The sequence below is a fragment of the Anastrepha obliqua genome, chromosome 1 (genome assembly GCF_027943255.1).
Source record: "Anastrepha obliqua isolate idAnaObli1 chromosome 1, idAnaObli1_1.0, whole genome shotgun sequence".
Lineage (NCBI taxonomy): Eukaryota > Metazoa > Arthropoda > Insecta > Diptera > Tephritidae > Anastrepha > Anastrepha obliqua.
Genome location: NC_072892.1, coordinates 167,572,241 through 167,580,754, shown reverse-complemented (window position 1 = coordinate 167,580,754; position 8,514 = coordinate 167,572,241).

Below are 8,514 nucleotides of genomic sequence, written 5' to 3'. Positions count from 1 at the left end.
GATGTGTGCGATGGTGAGAAAATGCAGTTTGCATTACAATTTAAGGGCAAGACGGTGCATGTGAGTGGAAGTTGGTAGAATAAAGTGAGAAGAATAAGAAGACACAAAAACTGCAAAACGGCAGCACTTACGGGAATAAATTTCAAGAGTGATAGCTAAGCACGGCGTAGACGTAATGTGGGAATGACCGGTGAACTGGGATAAGGAATGGAAGGTGGTTGGTGAAAACGTGTGTATGTACGTAATTCTACATATATGTATGTTTAGTAGGATGCATGCACTAGGGATTAGTGCGGAAAAACTGTGCAATCCCGATCCCGTAATGCGTGTGTTTTTGCGAAGCTGAAATTTGGAATCGCATATTCAGACCTCCTTGAATTTTAGTTAATTATTACAAGCGAATTACAGCGGCCGTCGTAGTAGTTGTTGTTGTTGTAGCTGCACAAACATTCCCCATATACTCGTATATGTATATGGGGAATGCTGCTGAAGTGACAGTCCTTGGCCGCCGTAGTTGAATGGGTTGGTGACTACTATTCGGGAGTGCGTAGATTCGAATCTTCCGTGCACGAAACAGCAAAAAGAAAACGAAAAAGCAATAGAAAACGTTTTTTTCTAATAGCGGTCGTCTCTCAACAGGCAATGGCAAACCTCCGAGTGTATTTCTGTAGCTGCGGACCATCGCATCAAGACGCACACCACAAATAGGAAGAATGGCTCGGCCAAACACCTAACACAAGTGTATAATTGGCGTTTACACCCTTTTTGGGCGTTTGACCGAGCTCCTTTGACCGAAGCTAAAATACTCTTCATTTGAAATGTACAATAAATTTTGGAAAATATTTTGAGCTCTTTACTAAATATTAAAAAACTTTATGCATTGCTTTACTGTGAAATTCCGAAATTATACGAGATTTCTAAATGCCGTTCATCTTCGTTCTTTTCGAGTTACTTCTCTAAATTCCCTAATTAAAAACCCATCTCTAGTATAGTCACAAACCACTAGCAGCCACATAGCAGTAGCGGCTGCACTAATGTATGAGAGTGCGTACAATTGTTTGTGTGAGGTGGTGAGAATCAACCATCACATTGGTAGAGAGCACACACTTGTACATATAAGAATATCTACATATAATATATATGGAGGTATGCGTGTGCACAGTTAGCACTGGCTGGTTACTTATTCATAGGTTCTCACGTCTGCTTGACAGGCAAAGCAAAGGTCACAGGTAACAAACATTACAATGAGCGATCTCTTTTAGTCGTTAAGTTTTCTGGTTTGTGCTTGCAGGTTTAAAAAGAGTTATATAAGAAGCTTGATAGTTATAAAAAAACTTCTTTAATTATGCAGTGGTGTGCAAAAAAAAATTGTACGTTTTATTTGAAGGTTACTTAATAGGATGATTGCGTGAAAACCTGTTAGATAAAAAAAAATTTTTAATTTTTACTTTCTTTTTATTTTATTTTATTTTTATTTTAAATTCTCAATTTATAATTTAAGAAGATTGAAGAATATTGATAGTAATAAAAAACTCCTTTAATTATGCAGTGGTGTGCAAAAAAATATTTTAAGTTTTATTTGAAGACTACTTTATCAGAAAAGTTGTTAGAGAGAAAAGAATTAAAATTTTTTTTTTTTATATTTTTATATTTTTAATTTTTTAATTTTCATTTTTAATTTTTAATTTTTTTTTCTTAATTTTTTTTATCTTTGTTTTTTTATATTTTTAATTTCATTTCTTTTTAATTTTAATTTTTTTAATTAAAATTGTTTTTCTTTTTATTTTTAATATTAAAAATTTTTTTATTTAATTTTTTTTTCTTTTTTGTTTCTTTTTTTTATTTCTTTATTTCTTTATTTTGATTTTTTTTAATTTTTTTTAATTTGTTTTTTTTTTTGCTTTTTATTTTTTTAATCTTTGTTTTCTTATATTTTAATGTCTTTTTAATTTTGCTTTTTTAATTTTAATTTTTAAAATTTTGTTTTCTTAATTTTTTTTTTTTTTTATTTTAATTTTAATATTTTTATTTTTTTTTCGTTTTTGTTTTTAACAATTTTTGTTTTTAAGAATTTTTTTTTATTTTTAAATTTTTATTTTTAATATCTATTTGTTTTTTTAGTTTTTAATTTTTATTTTTAATTTTTATTTTTTTAATTTTTGTTTTTATTTTATATTTTTATGTCTTTTTCATTTTTGTTTCTCTTTTATGTTTTTATGCCTTTCTTTGTCTTTATTTTAAAATTTTTATTTTTAATTTCTTTTTTTAATTTTATTTTTTATATTTTAATTTTTATTTTTAATTTAAAGTTTTATTTTTGTTTTAATTTTTTTAATTTTTCTTTAAATTTTTGTTTTACTTTTTTTATTTTTTAATTTTTTTTTTTTATTTTTGTATCTTTTTAATTTTGCTTGTTTCATTTTAATTTTTTTTTACTTAATTTTTTTTCTTTTTAATTTGAATATTTTTCTTTTTTATTTTTAAGAAATTTTTATTTCTAAATTTTTATTTTTAATTTCTGGTTTTATTAGTTTTTTTTAAATATTTTTTTTTTAATTTTAATCTTTAATTTTTTTATAATTTTTGCTTTTATTTTATATTTTTATGTTTTTTTTTCTTTCATGTTTTTATGTCTTTTTGATTTTTTTTATTTTAGTTTTTATATTTTGTTTTTATTTACATTTTTTTCATTTTTTTTTTTTGAAGGCCTTATATAATATTTTCTTAAAAATTTTTCCTTCGTCGTTATTCATTTATTCTGTAATTTATATTACTTGCTTCAATGGTACTGATTAGCTGTGATGCCTTGCGCCCCAACAGTCTACGTGTTTCAATTGATCATTATTAATGTCGGCGTTTACAAAGATATACAAATTTGAATTTATTTTATCCGCAAAACAAAAAAAAAAAGAAATACCAGTTGCCTTGCAGTTCCCATGCCAGCTAATATACATATAAATTTATACAAGTATTGCAGACATGTACATATTTATATATATACTTGTATATGTGTGTATGCATTCAAACAAACTAAAGCACCCTACTATACCCTTGAAGGATCAGGAAGCAGCAAAAGGAAGTAGTCGTAAATATACGAGTATGCACAGAATGTTTGTATGTATGCCTGTATGTATGTATGTTTGTGTATGCCCCCCACAATTGCAATGGAATTCAATTTTGTACATTATCCTTGCAACTCAACCGCACGCACCGCGCTGCTTCCTTACGTTCATTGAAGTGCTCTGCGTGCGCCGTACATCGGAAGAGACATCGCAGTGCTACTCACAGCATTCCACCAACACCATTGTGAATGAGCTTCAAGAAATTATAATTTTGTTGCAACACGATTTTTATGGCTTCCTGTTGTAGCAGCAGCAGAAAAAGTAACAACATCTACAACAACAAGAAACCTAAACCAGTAGCAAACTGCCAAATCAAGAGAAAGGGGAGCAAGAAAAGAAAGAGCTGACGAGAAAGGACTAAATTTATGTGACAATAAGAAGGATGAGCTGAATGCCTGCTACAAAATATGGGCATACACACATACATACATACATATGTATAAAATGAAAAGTGAATGAGGTGCGAGTATTTGACAGATATACCGACAAGTAGCTGACAAGCGACAGACAATGATGAGCGCAGTAACGGCAGACAAAGCGCGAACACCACACAAACAAGCCACTGCATAAGAAGAATTATAAGAATAAGAAAGCCAGCTGGCAAGCAGCTCTGGCCACTGCAGTGCATTGAAAATATGTTGAAGCCCTACGTGTCACATTCCTTTAAGGATTCGCTGTGAAGACACCAGGTCGAAGGATCCACAGCCAACATGCTTCTTCATGAATTTTCACACACCCACCTTCGCTCGCTTGTAGTTTCTACATTTGTTTGTTTATTTGTGCTTGCTCTTCTACCTCAGCGTTAGGCCTTTGCAATTTTCCCCACTGCTTGTCGTTGTTTGCAAATGCTCGATTCCAGGACAAAATTGCACCTTCATTTCGCACATCAACTTGTGCGAAAATTTTCGTTGTCTTCATTAAGGAAGACGTGCAGGATATGTATGTAATGCACCCTCCATTCCAAAAAAAGAACAAAAAATGTTTATAAATAAAAATAATTTATTGCTCCATCTTTTGGAACATTTTTGAACTTAATATAGTAGATCCACATTGCGATGTTCTAATAAAGTTAATATTTGGGAGTAAATATAGTTTTCCAAGTATCGGCCGAGCGAAGGTGTATTCCATCCTGCATATTTAGACAGGAATCTCCGGAATATGCGAATCGCCATTCTGAGCGTGGCGGAGTTGTTGAGCCATCAATAAGCCCGTGGAGCTCATTGGTGGTGCTGGTTAAGAAAAAAGATGGAAGCACCCGATTTTGTGTGGATTATAGAAAGCTGAATGAAGTCACGAAAATGGACAGGTACCCATTACAACGATAGATCACACTCGCTTGATTTAAAAAGCGGTTCCTGGTAGGTGGAAATTGAGGGCGATACTGAGAAGACCACCTTCAGCATAGAAGATGGATTATGCAAGTTTTCTGTGATACCTTTCAGAATATGTAACGCACCAGGAACCTTTGAGTGTCTGATAGAGCATGTGCTGAGTGGGTTCCACTGGAAAAGTATTTGGTCTCTATGAATGACATCACCATGGATTTGTAAGAAGTCCTTCAGCACATCACCTCCACGGAATTACGATTGAATCCGAAGAAGTGTACCTTGTTGAAAACAGAAGTCGCGTATTTTGGAATAAATTTACGGACGAGGAGAAAATAAAAGCAGCAAAAGATTGACCACGATCAAAAAATGTGCACGTAATGCGAAGTTTCCTAGGACTTTACACGCTAACCGTCGTTCCGTTCCAGGATTCGCAAATTTGGCCTGAAGACTCCACAATCTCACTAAAAACAATTGCACGTTTGTGTGTCACAAAGAACAGGAGGAAACGTTCCATCAGTTGAAAGAGCTCCTTTGCACTGCGCCTACGTTCGTGTATCCGGTCGCAGGAGAAAAGTTCGTTATGGATACAGATGCTAGCGCATACGGATTAGGTGGGGTACTGTCACAAACCATCAATGGGCAAGAAAAAGTGATCGCATACTATGGCAGAGTCCTCGGAAAGCGGGAGATGAATTACTGCTATGGTTGAGTGCGTACACATTCCCCAACTTCTTGCACAATCAACGATTCCCGTTAAGAACGGTCCATGCAGTATTGAGATGCTTACTGCAGTTCAAGCATCCGGAAAGACAAATTGCACGGTGAATCGAAAGACTGCAAAATTATGACTTCGAGATCGAGCATCGAAAAGGGTAACAATATCGAAATCATAGTGCATTAGCGACCTTGTGCAATAGAGTATAAGCATTGTTCAAAAGTCGAGAGGTCTGAAGTGATAGTTTATATATACCTATATATAATTGGCGCGTACACCCTTTTTAGGTATTTGGCCGAGCTCCTCCTCCTATTTGTGGTGTGCGTCTTGATGTTGTTCTACAAATGGAGGGACCTACAGTTTCAAGCCGACTCCGAACGGCAGATATTTTTATGAGGAGCTTTTTCATGGCAGAAATACACTCGGAGGTTTGTCATTGCCTGCCGAGGGGCGACCGGTATTAGAAAAATGTTTTTCTTAATTTTGGTGTTTCACCGAGATTCGAACCGACGTTCGCTCTGTGAATTCCGAACGGTCGTCACGCACCAACCCATTCGGCTACGGCGGAAGTGATAGTTTATATCAGACTAATGCAGTTGCCACCCGATGATGAGTGGAAACCAAGTGCAATAAGAAGAAGTCAATTGAATGATGCTGACTTGGAAAAGATCATGGAAGCGAAATACGCTGAAAGCGAAGATGGAAACTATTCCCGTGATCTGATTACAGTTCCTAAATGCAGAATTGCATCTGCGCCAGAGGAATTCCTCAATGGGCCAAATGGATGTCATCAGTGTATCACTAAAACGCTGGAGAAGATTAAGCAGCGGTTTTACAGGGTAAATTGCAGAGAATCAGTAGTGGAATGGATTCGACATTGCGCGGAGTGTCTGGCAGCGAAAGGTCCAAAGGAAAGAGGTCATGGAAGATTACAGCAATACAACGCAGGCTAACTATTTCAGGCTATGGATATTGCAGACCCGTTTTCAATAAGAGATTCCGGCAGCAAATATTTGCTCACAGTGGTCTACTTCAGTTGCTGAGTATTTTGGGCAGAATCGGATGACTCGGTTTGGAGTACCTATTGATTTGCATTCACACCAAGGAAGGAACTTCAAATCCGCAGTATCCAAAGAAATGTTTTGCTTGTTGCGAATTAAAAAAACACCTGCAACACTTGTAATTGTTGTATGAGGTTTATTTGAATTTTAACGTAATAAAAGTACAATAAAAGGTTCGACTTATTTTGGAATAGAGGGTACATATGCACGTACATATATGTATGCATGCATGTATGTGGAGTGGGAATGTTTGCTAAATTCATAAAAATGCAAGACGTGGATTAAATTACAAGGAAGACGACAACAGGCGATAGTCAGTGGACATTTTTTGTTGTTGACATCAGTCAACAACATCAACAACCAACTGTATTTACAGTGCAAATAAAAGTAAAAAAAAATCATAAGCAAACTTAATATTTGCATTTATATTACAATTTGCAGAGGAATACGAGTACTACAGCAACAATGCCGGCAACTGCTGCAGGAGCATAAAGTTGTTGTGTCATTTAGTGTCAAATGTATGTGAGAAGGGTGCAATATTTATTTGCACTACCCATTTCCACACATTTAACCATTGTTTGAATGCTGCTTCGAACTTTGGCGGCCGCACAAGAACAAGCGCATGGATCAGTGTAAATTTAAAGGATCGTTGCAACATTTTATTTTAGGCATTTTCAGTCAGTTAATTACGTTGAGCTCGAATTTTCTAGCTTTTTTTTTGGTTTTTGCAAAGGTTTTCATAGTTGATTTCACGTAATTGAGGTTTCCTAACTTCAATGACGCTCTTCGTTGTGTCAGATTGGCACCAGTTTTTTAATGTAACGGTATTTGAAAATCTCTTCTGGGCTGAGAAATCATTTAGGAACCAGCTTATATTGCATTCTATCAAAAACAAATATCGGGAATTGTTCATTTAAAAAGTTCGCGCGTTACACATATGTTGAAGTTTTTTTTTGCTGGAATGTTGGTACAACTATCCTCTATAGTCTCGCAGAGTTTGGGCGTGTTCTGTTAATTAGCTTGTTTTTGGCATTTAATTATATCAGTCAACCGTAGGTGTGCTCTGCGATTTTCACTATGGATAAAAATATCGAAAAAAGAATTTGTCTTAAATTTTGTATTGCCAACGGGATTCCGTGCACCGAATCGTTGAAAATGTTGCAGAAAGCCTATGGCGCGTGGGCCTTATCAAAAACACGGGTCTACGAGTGGTATAAGGCTTTTGCAGAGCGCCGAGAAATCGTGGAAGATTTGGTCCGTTCTGCTTGTTGTTGTTGTTGTAGCAGCATAAACATTCCCCATACATATATGGAGAAAGCGGCCGGTAACGTAGAACCGATTGTCATAGGAACGTCCCGTTCTGGTCGTCTTCAACGGATGAAAACGTCGACAAAGTTAATGAAATGGTGCTGGAAAACCATCATTTAAGTTTGAGGGAGCTAGCTCGTGACCTTAGCGTGTCTCACAAATCAATTTGCAACATTTTATACCATCAATAGGGCATAAAACGCGTGGCTGATCGACTCGTTTCAAGAGAGTTGAATTCCTTCAAAAAAATCATCGGAAGAAGGTGACTGAGCAAGTGAATTTAGACCCAACGTTTATCTAGCGCATCATAACAGGTGATGAGACGTGGGTATATGAGTTGACATGCAAACCGGTCAACAGGCGGCTTATTGGCGCTATCCATTTGAGCGGAAACTCAAAAAACCACGTCAAAGTCGGTCAAAAGTGAAAGTCGTGCTACTCGTTTTCTTTGATTATGATTTGGTGTTGTGCACTCGGAATTCGATCCAAATGGATCTAAGGTAAATAAAGAATATTATTTGGTAGGTATGAGAGAGAATGTACGTAGGAAACGGCCCACTTTGCTCAATTTGTGGAAAAAAACTCATGGATCTTGCACCACGGTAACGCACCGCCTCACAAGCCTCATATTGTGACCACTTTTTTGACCAAAAACTCAACAAATATCATCGAACAACCACCGTTTTCACCGGATTTAACCCCCTGTGACTTTTTCCTTTTCCCAAAACTTAAATTGCCACTCCGCGGATGCCGCTCTGAGTAGATGGAGGCCATCAAGCAGAATTCGCTGAAGAAGCAGAAAAAGATCTCTTCAAACGCGTTTACAAGGTGCTTTGATGACTGTGCTAATCGTTGGCAAATGTGTATTGCTTCGAATGGAGCCTATTTCGAAGGCGACAAAATAAATTTTGAAGAATAAACAATTATTTTGCGTTTTATTGAACAGTTCCCGTACGTTTTTTAACAGAATGTACGAGTAT